General features: G+C 41.3%; 1 long non-coding RNA gene across 3 annotated transcripts in view; it reads right to left on the reverse strand.

Annotated features, from left to right (window-relative positions):
- Positions 1 to 3,744: 3,744 nt before the first annotated feature.
- LOC134935531 (uncharacterized) overlaps positions 3,745 to 14,171 on the reverse strand; it is a 55,490-nt gene continuing 45,063 nt past the window's right edge. For all 3 annotated transcript variants that reach the window (XR_010180226.1, XR_010180225.1, XR_010180227.1), the window contains one exon: positions 3,745 to 4,529. This is a non-coding gene — a long non-coding RNA (uncharacterized LOC134935531). The remainder of the gene's footprint in view (positions 4,530 to 14,171) is intronic.

Here is a 14,171-nt window from a genome sequence, read left to right on the forward strand (position 1 = left end):
ACTTCCCTACACATAAATATTCTGGAACTAAGGGCCATTTACAATGCCCTAAGTTAGGCTAGACCCCTGCTTCAAAACCAGCCGGTGCTGATCCAGTCAGACAACATCACGGCGGTCGCCCCTGTATACCAACAGGGCGGCACAAGAAGCAGGATGGCGATGGCAGAAGCCACAAGGATTTTCCGATGGGCGGAAAATCATGTGTTAGCACTGTCAGCAGTGTTCATTTCCGGAGTGGACAACTGGGAAGCAGACTTTCTCAGCTGGCACGACTTCCACCCGGGAGAGTGGGGATTTCATCCAGAAGTCTTCCAAATGATTGTACACCATTGGGAGAGGCCACAGGTGGACATGATGGCGTCCCGCCTCAACAAAAAGCTAAAAAGATATTGCGCAAGGTCAAGGGACCCTCAGGCGATAGCTGTGGACGCTCTGGTGACACCGTGGGTGTACCAGTCGGTTTATGTGTTCCCTCCACTTCCTCTCATACCCAAGGTACTGAGGATAATAAGAAAAAGAGGAGTAAGAACTATACTCATTGTTCCGGATTGGCCAAGAAGAGCTTGGTACCCGGAACTTCAAGAACTGATCTCAGAGGGCCCATGGCCTCTGCCGCTCAGACAGGACCTGCTGCAGCAGGGGCCCTGTCTGTTCCAAGACTTACCGCGGCTGCGTTTGACGGCGTGGCGGTTGAACGCCGGATCCTGAAGGAAAAGGGCATTCCGGAGGAAGTCATCCCTACGCTGATTAAAGCTAGGAAAGAAGTGACCGCAAACCATTATCACCGCATATGGCGAAAATATGTTGCGTGGTGTGAGGCCAGGAAGGCCCCAACGGAGGAATTTCAGCTGGGCCGTTTTCTGCACTTCCTACAGTCAGGGGTGACTATGGGCCTAAAATTGGGTTCCATTAAGGTCCAGATTTCGGCTCTGTCGATTTTCTTCCAGAAAGAACTGGCTTCACTGCCTGAAGTTCAGACATTTGTTAAGGGAGTGCTGCATATTCAGCCCCCTTTTGTGCCTCCAGTGGCACCTTGGGATCTCAACATGGTGTTGGATTTCCTAAAGTCGCATTGGTTTGAGCCACTTAAAACCGTGGATTTGAAATATCTCACGTGGAAAGTGGTCATGCTGTTGGCCTTGGCTTCGGCCAGGCATGTGTCAGAATTGGCGGCTTTGTCATGTAAAAGCCCTTATCTGATTTTCCATATGGATAGGGCAGAGTTGAGGACTCGTTCCCAGTTTCTCCCTAAGGTGGTATCAGCTTTTCATTTGAACCAACCTATTGTAGTGCCTGCGGCTACTAAAGACTTGGAGGATTCCAAGTTGTTGGACGTAGTCAGGGCCCTAAAAAATTATGTTCCAGGACAGCTAGTGTCAGGAAAACTGACTCGCTATTTATCCTGTATGCACCCAACAAGCTGGGTGCTCCTGCTTCAAAGCAGACTATTGCTCGCTGGATCTGTAGTACGATTCAGCTTGCACATTCTGCGGCTGGACTGCCGCATCCTAGATCAGTGAAAACCCATTCCACGAGGAAGGTGGGCTCTTCTTGGGCGGCTGCCGCTGCCCGAGGGGTCTCGGCTTTACAACTTTGCCGAGCAGCTACTTGGTCAGTGTCAAACACATTTGCAAAATTCTACAAGTTTGATACCCTGGCTGAGGAGGACCTAGAGTTTGCTCATTCGGTGCTGCAGAGTCATCCGCACTCTCCCGCCCGTTTGGGAGCTTTGGTATAATCCCCATGGTCCTTACGGAGTCCCAGCATCCACTTAGGACGTCAGAGAAAATAAGATTTTACTCACCGGTAAATCTATTTCTCGTAGTCCGTAGTGGATGCTGGGCGCCCATCCCAAGTGCGGATTGTCTGCAATACTTGTATATAGTTATTGTTTAACTAAAGGGTTATTGTTGAGCCATCTGTTGAGAGGCTCAGTTATTGTTCATACTGTTAACTGGGTATAGTATCACGAGTTATACGGTGTGATTGGTGTGGCTGGTATGAGTCTTACCCGGGATTCAAAATCCTTCCTTATTGTGTCAGCTCTTCCGGGCACAGTATCCTAACTGAGGTCTGGAGGAGGGTCATAGTGGGAGGAGCCAGTGCACACCTGGTAGTCCTAAAGCTTTCTTTAGTTGTGCCCAGTCTCCTGCGGAGCCGCTATTCCCCCATGGTCCTTACGGAGTCCCAGCATCCACTACGGACTACGAGAAATAGATTTACCGGTGAGTAAAATCTTATTTTATCACCCTATTTGGTACTTCTTACCTATGTAACACTTTTAACACGTAGTTGCTACTTCTTATTAATGTCTTCTAACACGTTAACTGCTACTTCTCAACAGTTTGATTCCATAGGGTAGTTGGGTTGAACTGGCCCAGGGGGTCCCGTGCTCTGGACCTGAACCTTAGGAATGTTAGGGACCCACCTGATGAGGTCACCTGGTCGTGGTACATGGGCCCATATTTTTGGCCAAACATTATGCTAAGAATCTCAATTTTATACCATGTTAAATAAATTGCAGAGTTTATTACAATTGTTACCATTAGTACCAATGTTCTCAGTGTTTAGAGTGTGCACCTGCATTTTTTCTTTCTCCTGCATGACACTACAAGTGTCAGCATGGTAGCACCTCTTATTATGTTTATAATTAGGATGTGCAGTCCATCCCTCTGCCCACCCTGCCCCCCGTATTAATATAAGAACCAAGCTGAATCAGCTTATCCCTAATTACACACGTATGAGCTTCATAGAGCAGAATGATTGGTATGTCTGCTGATCATTAAGAAAAATATAATCATCATGGGATGGTGACGGGATCCCCGCACCTGGGATGCCATCAGTCAGAATACTCAGGATCCCGACACCTACCTGGTAAGTATACTACCCCTAATTCCTAACCTCTCTAACCCTCTTTTCCCGCTGCCTGACCCTACCCTTCCCACCCCCGCAGCCTAACCCCAACCCTCCCTCATGGTGCCAAACCCTAATTCTCCCTCCCCACAGCCGAAACCTAACCCTAACTCACCCACAGCCTAACCCTAACCTTCTCCTGGTGTGCCTAGCCTTAACCCCACCTACCTACATACCCATTTCGATCCATGTCAGGATACCGGCATCAGTATTCTGAGTAGTGTCATGATTCCAAGCGTTGGCATTCCAACTGCTGGAATCCTGAACTGATCCTCTTCAGTTGTTCCTTACAATAGGAGTCCTGAAGGAGTAGCTCCACAATAGCAGATGGGGGCTGTTTATCCTAACCTTAAGGGATATGGGAGCATTGTCTGACCATGTAAGGTGCCCAGTCACAGCCTCATGGAGCATGTGGAGGTGTTTATATTCTATGAACAGGTAATCTATCCAGGAGTAAACACTGTGGGGGTGGGTGAAAAAAGTATAATCATGGCCCGCTGGTTCAGGTTCAGAGCATAAATACTGACAAACATAAAGGCCTGATCATGAACTGTACAATTAACCAACAGTCCTCTTCCATCAATAGGGACATGTAAGTCAATTTAAGTGAGAAGGAAGTGATGGGCAAAAAGATTTGCCACTCCGAATTCTTACCCAATCTATTGTTGCTAAAGTATGCCTAGGGATATCTCCAATTGCGAAGTATCAGGTCTTTGCCTTCCCTAAAGTGGGTCTCCTGAATAAAGGCCACATCTACAGTATTCTGTCTGCCTTCCATGTATTATTTTAGAGTATATCTAATAAAATGTATATATTAAATTAAACAATAAATACAAAGAGGTTTACTTCTTTATTTTTTGCTTTCTTGCAAGAGAAAAAAAGTTATGTTGAGAAAGTGCTAAGATGTTGGGAATTAGTTTAAAACCACAAGCCTTGCGCTCAGACTTTGGGGTTTATTATGAAGTGTCAGGGTGTAAAACCCGTTGCTTCTGATGTTTATGGTTAAAAAGGGCAATGATTTATCTAGCAAAAATCGTTAGTAAAATCATTGCTCTTTAAAATTTTGGGTATAAACTTAATCATAAGCTACGGGTTTTACAGCCCGATGTTTCGTAAATAAACCCTTTTGTTACTCTGCGTTCACATTACTACCACCTGTGACTGCTCACTTCACTCCTACAATGAACATACACTCTATACACAAAAAAGGCACACGGATAAAAGCAAAGAGCTACACAATGAGAGCAAAGGAAGAAGCAACTTCATACAAAGAGAAGGTAGACACTGTGCACAGAAAGTAGCAGAGGATGGCACCATATAAAAAAAGATCAGCTTACTACTATAAAAGAATTCTGTGCATTGTAGTGCGCAATGTGCAGAGTAAGCTAATTAAAATCTTAAAGACAGCTCCATCCTACTGCTCACTTAATTGCATGTATTTTATACAGTTTGACAGTATAATCCTTATTCTCCCAACGTGTCATTGTCTTCATCATCCTAGTAAACATTCTTAATTGCAGTCATTTTGCTTTTTGTGTTTTTCCACAATTTTTTCCAGTCTTGTCAATGCATTTTTCAGAGCCGTCCACTATAATATAGCAGCTTCAGCAACTTTGCTGTGAAATTAAGAAAAGAAAGATTTAACTCATTTCACTCTAGAATAAAAGGCAATACTTGTGCTCCAGGCATTTTCTTTATTCTAGGGACTAAAGGGGGACATTTACTAAGCAGTGATAAGAGCGGAGAAGTGAGACCAGTGGAGAAGTGGCCCCATCAACCAATCAGCTGCTCTGTATAATTTTATAGTATGCAAATTATAGATGTTACTTCAGTGCTGATTGGTTGCCATGGGCAACTTCTCCACTGGCTCACATTTCTGCTCTTATCACTGCTTAGTAAATGTCCCCTTAATTGCTCTACTACTGTAAGTATCAATGCCATGGAGGTCCCATGGCTGTCCCCTCTGCATTTCCAGCGTAGCCCCTGGTGTCAGGCCATAGAGAATAACTGATCATTAGAGCCAACAAGTGTCTCTAACAGTACAAGTAGGGAATTCACTTTACAGAATAATTATATATCTGCGCCAGTCACATTACAGACGCCGGAATCCCAAATACTGAATAGCCCGCTGGTCGGCATGTTGACCAATAGGGACTGTTCCTACTCTTGGCTTTGTTGCACGCCTCCTTCATCCCCCACCACCGGCCAGTTAAAAGTCGGGATCCCGGCATCGGTATGGTGACCGGCGCTCTCCCAACCGCTGTTCACACGGACCCACCCCATATGAGGAACATGGGTATATTTTTCATATATTAAAAGACTGATTTCTTGAAGGTTTCTTCCCTTTTAAATCATTGACAGATTTTGGAGCTGCAGAATAAGCATTTCATTTCCAGATGTTACAAAGCTGATGCAGTGAATATGCAGCTCAGTAAAGCACAGCCTATGTGCCGGGTGATGAAGGACATGTCTTCACCATCTTCTGACTAATGTCTCTAACAATGCAGGGTTTAATTCCAAATAGTTTGTCTTCGACTATGATTTTTTTTATTTAGTGCAGAACAAATGTATAAACAATTTTAGTTAAAGCATAAAAAGTAGGAAATTAAGGATATTATAGGGGAATACTGTATAATGTAAAATATGTTTTTATTCCATGCATAATATTTGTGTTAAATATATGTTAAATATTCTTGCCTTTCTGTGCATTAGATTTTAAATGCTATATTGTCTGCAGGTTTCATATAATTTCTCTCCTCTCCTTTAGATTTTTTCCCATTGTTATAAACCTTTTGTTCTGCCAGTTAATAAGTAGGTCAGTTACATTAGTTCACGCATGGACAACCTGTGGCTGCCCAGATTTTGTGATACTGCAAGACTCTGCATGAGCTGCCACCAGTGTTGGACTAGGGCATGAAGGGCCCACCGGGGGAATGCAATAGTAGGGGCCAATGTTTTGGGGTGTGGTCATCCTCAGGTGGGGTGTGGCCAGCTACCACATAAGTTTGGCTAACCATTAGAGAGTGCATGGTCTGGGCCTCTTAATAAATATGTATAATAAATACTTCTAGTGCATGCATATTAATGTACCAAATTAATAACAGCAATGAACTGTAGAAAATACACATAGTCCTGTGCAGCATAAGGTATAATTCAAGTGCACAGTCTGGAACCTAATCCCTGGAGGAAGATGTGCCCCCTCCCCGGTAGTGGGGCCCACCAGGGGTTTCCCTTGAACCCCTCTGGGCCAGTCCGAACCAGCCTGCCACCTATAATCTGGCAGAGCATACTGCTGCACTTGTACAGTACTTGCACATATATGAGTTGGAGGCACAGGTTGCCCAAATGTGACTCACTGTAGTTGAGTGTATTTCATCCCTGTGTTGGCACTTGTCAGAAGAATGTGTGTGTCCTATACTTTCCATGCAAGTACATGGATTGTCCACCCCTGAGTACCAAGTAGAAAAGGACTTTAGAGATAAAAGGAAGAGATACCCTTGAGTAAGGGCAGAGAAATGCAAGTGAATGACCCAGGATACTGAAGCTAGTGAGTAAAAGTGACAATCATACTTGCTGACTTTTTGTGTCTCCTCCCTGTGAGAAGCCTGGAGAGGAGATGATGTGATGCCTGCCATTATCTTCCGCATCCAGGACACTTCACTAGGAAGAAGGTGGGCTGCAAGAGATCCACCTACTCTTCCGGGGGTGCTGCGGACTACCCAAAAAATTGTGAGTCTCTGCAACTTCCAGGACAGTAGCCAACTATGGTGACAAATACAGCCAGCGACATCACTGGCCAGAACTTACTGTCAGCGTGAAGCCATCAGGAGCTGGATGCAGCAACAGCAGACAGCCCGCCCCCCAGCCTTCGTAGCCTACAAACTTTTATTCTCTAGCTAAATATCTGTCTGGCCTATCTATGACACATGAGTCTGGGGCTGGCCAGATCGCTGGATTATAGACGTTTGTTGACTATAGACTTAGAGGCTTGGGGAGGACTGATGATTCAACATTGGTTTCAACCTGTCTGCTGCTGCTGCTGCACCCAGTTCCCGATGATTTCACGCTGACAATAAGTCCCAGCCAGCAATGTTTGGCAGCATTTGGGTGGTGGTGAGGTGCTGTCAATTGGTGTGGCTCTCCTATTTCAATTTTGGACTATGCTGCAGACCCACCACAGCAACCGCCACTGGTTACAACTGTAGCTCTGTAAACCAAGACCTGTGCAAGAGAATAAGTATTTTATCTCATTGGAGATAGTCTGGCACCCATTAGTCAAATATGGTTGTGCTGCACTGAAATACCTGTGAGTTCCACACCTTTCTGCCCCTCTTTGGGGCAGAAATGGGGATGAAGAGGAAAGGACTCTAAGCCTGGGTGGTGCATTACCTTAGCAAGTGGGTTAGAAAATGTTATTCAAGATGAAACCACCTAATCTATCTAATAATGGCTAAAATGACACAAAATTATCTTATACTACTATTAAATATTAATTTTGCCATCATTAACATTTGTTTCAAGAGATGACAATCTTTAGGAAGGGTGAGGATCCCGGTGGTCAGAATCCCAGCATTCGAAATACAGACACCGGACTCCCAACACTATTCGGAATGCCAGCACCAGCATCCCAAATAGGGTCACAAGCCCGGCACCTAAAATTCCATCCCCTGGGATCCCGAAAGTGGGTCTGCCTGCCGGCAGGAGAGGTGAACCGCAGGGTTGGGGGTGGAGAGGTTAGGTTTACGCTGCAGGAGGAGGGAGAGGGTTAGGCTTTGGCCCTGGGGGGGTTAGGTTTAGGCGCTGGGGAGGTGGGTTTGTTTTAGGCACCTCTGGGGAGGGTTAGGCTGCAAGGGGGAGGGTTCGGTTTAGGCTGTGGGGAGGGGGTGTTAGGATTAGTCACCACCAGGGAGGGTTAGGGTTAGGCTGCGGGGATTCTGAACATCGGGATGCCATGTCTGTATTTTGACAGCCGACATCCCAAGCATCAGCATTTCAATACCAAACCTTTTGAAGTCTTCAGATACTCACTGACTTATTCCAAGCAGTTGTTGGCCTTAAATGTATGCCATTCTAACATGTGAATTATTGTTATTATTTTTTTTAAATAATGTTTATTGATTTTCACCATAATAATAGATTACAGAACATGTGAATTATTTAAGAAAACAGAGACAGGCACTCATATGATATATTGTCTTCTCTCATATTACCATTGCATCTGTATATTTGGATTACTGTGTTTTTATCCCTGGTTTTTAGCCATCCATCAAACCTTTTTTACTGTTTTAAAAAGCTTTCAGTAAAAAGGTAATAATGAAAAAAATAACATAAAACGCAACATCATTAAATAGACTTTATTATGATGAACAAAGTCACAATGCTTATTGAACAAAAATGATGATAATTAAAATAGAAAAATAAAATTGCAAAATTGGAATAAAAACAAAAGCTACAAGGCTAAAAGGACGGTACAGTTTATCAATAGAAAGACTAAGCACCATGAAATTACAATTTCTAATATAATTTTAGCACTTTTTGAACAGTCTCCTTTCCACCAAAACCCCCTTTCTTTATGACCTCACTGAATGTAGTGTGTTTGTATGCATGTCTATTTTTTCCAACTAACATGCGCCTCTAAATTCTACTGTATACCATATTGCATAAACGTCAAAAAACATTAATATACAGTTTGACTATACAAATATTCAAACTTCCATATTCCCCAGTATTCCAGAGGATCATTCCATAATAACAATGCAATCTTGATGATGTTTATCACCCTCCAATTGTCAGCATGTAGGATACATAGAAAGAAGAAAACAAATAAAAATACATAGCTTAATATGTTTAATAGCAATGGTGGATAAAAATGGGGATAATATAACACTGTATCCCAGATAAAAATTTAGAGCACATGAAAGACAGTCCTGCAGTGGCAGACGTTAGTCAACTACTGGCTGTGCCAAGAACTGGCAATGGACAGTTCTTAAATGAGCTGCTTGTTATAAACACCAGAAGGCGTCCCCGGGAAGGCTCTCTGGTTTCTCACTCTGCTTGGTTGATGTCCTATCTAATGCCACTGCTGTCAGTTTGTCCCTCTCACGCCAACACACTTCAACCCACTCTGGGGTCTTTCTCAAGGCAATGTGTGCTCCTTAGGTCTCCAGTAAATCCTTAAATACCCCAATTCACTAATTATATCAAATCTGTAATCCTAACTACACTCAAAAACAGCTGTCTGAACACTCCTCCCCTTCCATAAGCCATCTGGACTAATTACAGTGTAAGCTCCAGGTCATGTGATCTGTTTTGTGGAGGATCTCTATGGCAACAACCACAGCACATCCCCACCTGTCACATCATGTATTCAGTCACGTAACCGCTTTGGCTTCTAGGGAAGAGGATCATGGTCCTGAGACCTTATTTCCGGTTACACATTGAAGCGATAAGTCACTTCTATTTTTCCAGTTGCCCAGAAACCATAGTCATTGCAATGGGCAGTGATGAGGCACCGTTTCTGAGTCTATCCCATTACAGTACGTCATTTCCGCTATTCCAGGTTGCTAGGCAGCTGTGTGTCCCTCAATTTAAGCACATCATTGCCAGCCACAATATATGCATAAATGTTAGAAGAGGTTTACGGTGCACCATGTTTAAGTATGGGGATCATAGACAATCCATTCTGGACAATATGTCTAAGGATGAGGGTGAACATATTGAACTATTAGATGAAAGTCTGGAGGAAAACACTTTACCAAAAGAGAAGAAAATATGGTGGGAAACAGTCACACATGAAAAGTATGTGGCCTACCAGATCATACCTAAGGGATTACAGATTAACAAGAAAGCTTCTTTTGATACTAATAGACTGTAAAGTTAGAAAATGTATTATAGATAAGAATGAGGCAAGTAAACAAAATGATGATGAGAATTTTGAGGGATCACCTCATGCCATTGACCATTACCATTCATCTAATAATCAAACTCCTAAAAGAAAACCTCCAGCTAGGACTAAGTATGGAGGAAGAAAGAGGGAAGAGATACAACATGAATGGACAGTAGTTGGAGAACCTAAGGTTTATCACAGACAGCACAATAAGGATACCCCATATATAACATCGGTATGCGGTTAGCATTCCGATCGTCGGCATCCCAGGCAGCGGTCTTACATACTGAACCCATAAGACCAGATGCTAAAAAAGGAGACCCATTTATCCTAATTGGAATAGAACAGAGGACTATTTACCAGATCCCTTAGGAGAGGGAGGACAGATATCCAAAACGAAAGGAACAAACTTGAAGGAAGAATTTCACCAGAAGAGATGAATGTACAGTTGAAATTGGGAGGAATTGTTGATTATTTTGACACAGCCAAAATCTTTACATGTTTAATAAGCTATAAACACTCCCATTGTTAAAAAGCAGGTAAATCAGTATGTAAAGTGTTCAGAACATGTGTTACCCAAAAGAGACTAAGGCCCAGATTTATCAAGCCTTGGAGAGTGATAAATTGCACGGTGAAAAAGCACCTGTCATTTTTCAATCACAGCAGTTAGGAGCTGATTGGCTGGTACTTTATCACTGTGCCATTTGGGCCTAATTATCCATTGCATTCTGGACAAAAAAAAGTCTTCAATTATTAGAGCTGATTCTAACTAATAATATTGTTTGTACAGTATGATGGGAGCTACTACCTACAAACAGCAGGCTGCACAATCGTCATAAGCAAATGCCTTCAAGGTTAACAATGAAGATTTTTTTATTTTCTTTCTGAACAGGCGGTCTCTAACAACATTGTAATCTTCATCAAAAACATAGACAATCTCCTTATTTCTGACAGGGTGACAATGTTTATTTTGCCAATTTGCTGGACAAATAAAATGCTACAGAAAACCCTGTAGAGTTTACCTATGCCATGGATAAACAAACCGTCAGTTCTTTGGAAATCACAATAAGCAAAACAGCGGGTCTGAAGTCGGACATTTATTAAAGGGGCAATCACTTACAAGGCATGGTTTTGCGGAATACCGCACGTCGGACAAATTTGGGCGCAATTACATCCCGCCCCTTGTCTGGTTACAATTGATGCCCTGAAACAAGTGTCAAGAGATTTGAAAACAATAAAAATTATGTGGCAAACGCCATTTGACCTTAAAATGTGTATTCATATGTAATGTAGTATACCATAATATAAATTGAAGTATATTAAAATATAAATGTGTTAAAATATAGATGTCATTTCCTATAGGTAACAGAATATGAATGTGTTGTTCTTTTAATACTATAAAAAAACATTCACTTCAATATCTATATTTAATCCGTGGGGTCTCAGTGTTTTCAATTCATAAATACACCTTTTAAGGTCAAATGTTGAATAAACAGGTGCTTGCAGCCTTTTAAAAGAAGTTCCTGTTTTGTAACTTCCTTTTTTCAAAAAAAGTTTTTTCAATAAAGTTGATTCAAGAATTCCTATAAATAAGGATTCCAATACAAGCACCAATCACCCTAGACGAAGTGCCGCAGTGCATGAAACGCATTGGACACCAGAAGCCCCGCCGCTACGTCACCCGGAAGTGACGTTCCGCAACGCTCCCTGAACTTCCGGCTGGAGGGGGAAGATGCCGGCAGAGTAAGAGAACCCGCTAACGCAACCAGGGGACCGGAGGTAGGGTAGGGAAGTTAGAATACCCGCCTGGGCCCTCACAATTGTGTTTATGGACGTGGATGCACTCTGAATTATCGGGACTTTTTAAAAATATCTCCCTAAAAGAGCTTAAACATTATTCTATTAACATGCTTTTTCTTTTCAGCATTTGACCGAATATAATTACATCACACTTTTTAATACCTCAGTGCTTCATTTATTTATCTAATTAATTTATCTAGTCTAATATGAAGCAGCTATAGAAGGGTGCAGAACACTTATTTTTAATATATTGTATGTTTTTAACATAGTGAGCTGCTGCCTAAATACACTAACACAATGACCTCACATATAACATATTCATCAAAAAGACGAGATTTGGAAAATATCTTTTCCACAAATTACAGAAATGAACAAATAGAAGTCCCAGTAGAGGATGAACGATTTTGCACAAAATTCCTAATATTGGAAAAAAATTATATCCAAGAGGTAAAACAATGGTGGGAAATCACCACCCTGACAAAATATCTAGATAACAATATGATCCCTAGAGGATTAAGGATCCAAAAAAATCCTACCTTTGAACCAATAAATAAAGAATTTTTTTCCAAATTGAATGTTGAATTGGATCGATGTTCAAGAAACCTCATTAGGCTCATTATAGAGGATAGAAAAATTTCCATGGATAACATAAATAACTCTATTAAGAAGACCGAGGAAGAATTTTCACCCCTACACAACATGGATGACTATAACAATTTAATGAAAATGACAAACGACAAGATTGTCAAAATAGAGGAGGACATCATTCAATTGAAACAGAGAAAATTTCAACGAGATATAAAAGAAAACCAGAACTATCATGACAACAAAAATAAGAAAAGAACAACAGCATGGATGAAATCGTCCGATAATCACCAATTTCATCAAGACAAACACAACAAAATTGACCATACAAAAGACAAGAAAATGGGCAATATCAGCATATTCAAAAGAAATACAGAGAACCATTAATTAAGAACCGACCACAGACAACAGGACAACAGAGACAATACCAACCATATAACAAAAGATTTTTTTCATATCAGAAGAACAATAACAAAATCACCATCAACTCATCAAAGACTCATACAAAGCATGAATGCAAACAGCCATAACGGAGGAGAAAAATCAAGTACAACACCTTTTGAACAACATAGAGGTTAACCAGAAAAACCCTAGAAAAAGAAGCATTCTTGATAAAGACGAGGAGGATTTTTTAGAACTTGTCTGGGGGATGGCAAACCATCAGAGAGAGAGACCTCATGCAAACGACCCAAAAGAAATACAACCACAGAAAAAGAGGAACGAGAGGGGGCTCGAAGAAAAACAAATCAGTAGATATACAAGAACATGAGAAGGAAAAGGAAATAGTTTTCAATTTAAGCAATAAAACCCTAACTGAAGATCAAGTAAATCTATTAAGAAAGGGGTTGAAGTTCGCACCACATTCCATGATCAATAAATTTGACGTTTTCATTGATATACAAAAATTAATCAGAAAATTGTGCATAAAAATTTTTTCAATAAGGAAGAACAAATCAAACCCAATGTCGAACTAACTGAATTCCAACATACCAATTATAAACCGAATTCAACATTTTATCCCGCACACATCAAAGGTTCACACATAGAAACATTTCAAAAACTCATAGAAAAAGAAGTACGAGAATTGCCAGAAAAAACAAGGATACAATATAATCTCACGAAAAAAGAAAAAGAAGCAATAAAAGAACTCAAGCAGGAAAAAACAATAGTCATCAAACCCGCGGACAAGGGGGGAGGAGTAGTGATTTTAGACAAATCCCAATATGAGAAAGAAGCAAATAGATTGCTGTTGGACGTATCCACGTATAAAAAAAACTAACTATGGATCCAACCACAAAATTTCAAGAACAACTAAATAGACAATTAGAGGAAGGTTTCCAGATGGGCATCCTTACGAAAAAGGAATATGATTACATCACCATAAAATACCCGAAAATTCCCAAGTTTTATCAATTGCCCAAAATCCACAAGGACATCAGAGAACCTCCAAGATGGCCCATTATCTTAGGTATTGGATCACTAACAGCTAATCTATCCCACTATATAGATCACTTTCTACAGCCAATAGTACAATGACAAATGAGCTATCTAAAGGACACTATACACACTCTACAGATTTTAGAAGAAATCCAATGGGAAGACTCATACTTCATCTGCACCAGCGATGTCGAATCGTTATATACATGCATCCAATATCCATTAGGCTGTGAAGCTACAAGACACTATCTAACGCAACAAACTGCAATTCCAAACAGACAAATGAATTTTATCATGGAGCAGATAGAATTCATACTCTATAACAATTATTTTTGGTACGGAGGAGAGTTCTTTCTACAAATTAAGGTAACCGCAATGGGAACCTCTTTCGCGCAATCATATGCTAACCTGATTGTTGCACATTGGGAACATGAAATGATTTGGAACAAAGATAACAACAAATATCTAGACAAATTACTATGTTGGAAAAGATACATAGACGATTTGCTCTTGATTTGGAGAGGATCTGAAGAAGAACTGAAAGAATTCA

This window comes from Pseudophryne corroboree, chromosome 6 (genome assembly GCF_028390025.1).
Source record: "Pseudophryne corroboree isolate aPseCor3 chromosome 6, aPseCor3.hap2, whole genome shotgun sequence".
Lineage (NCBI taxonomy): Eukaryota > Metazoa > Chordata > Amphibia > Anura > Myobatrachidae > Pseudophryne > Pseudophryne corroboree.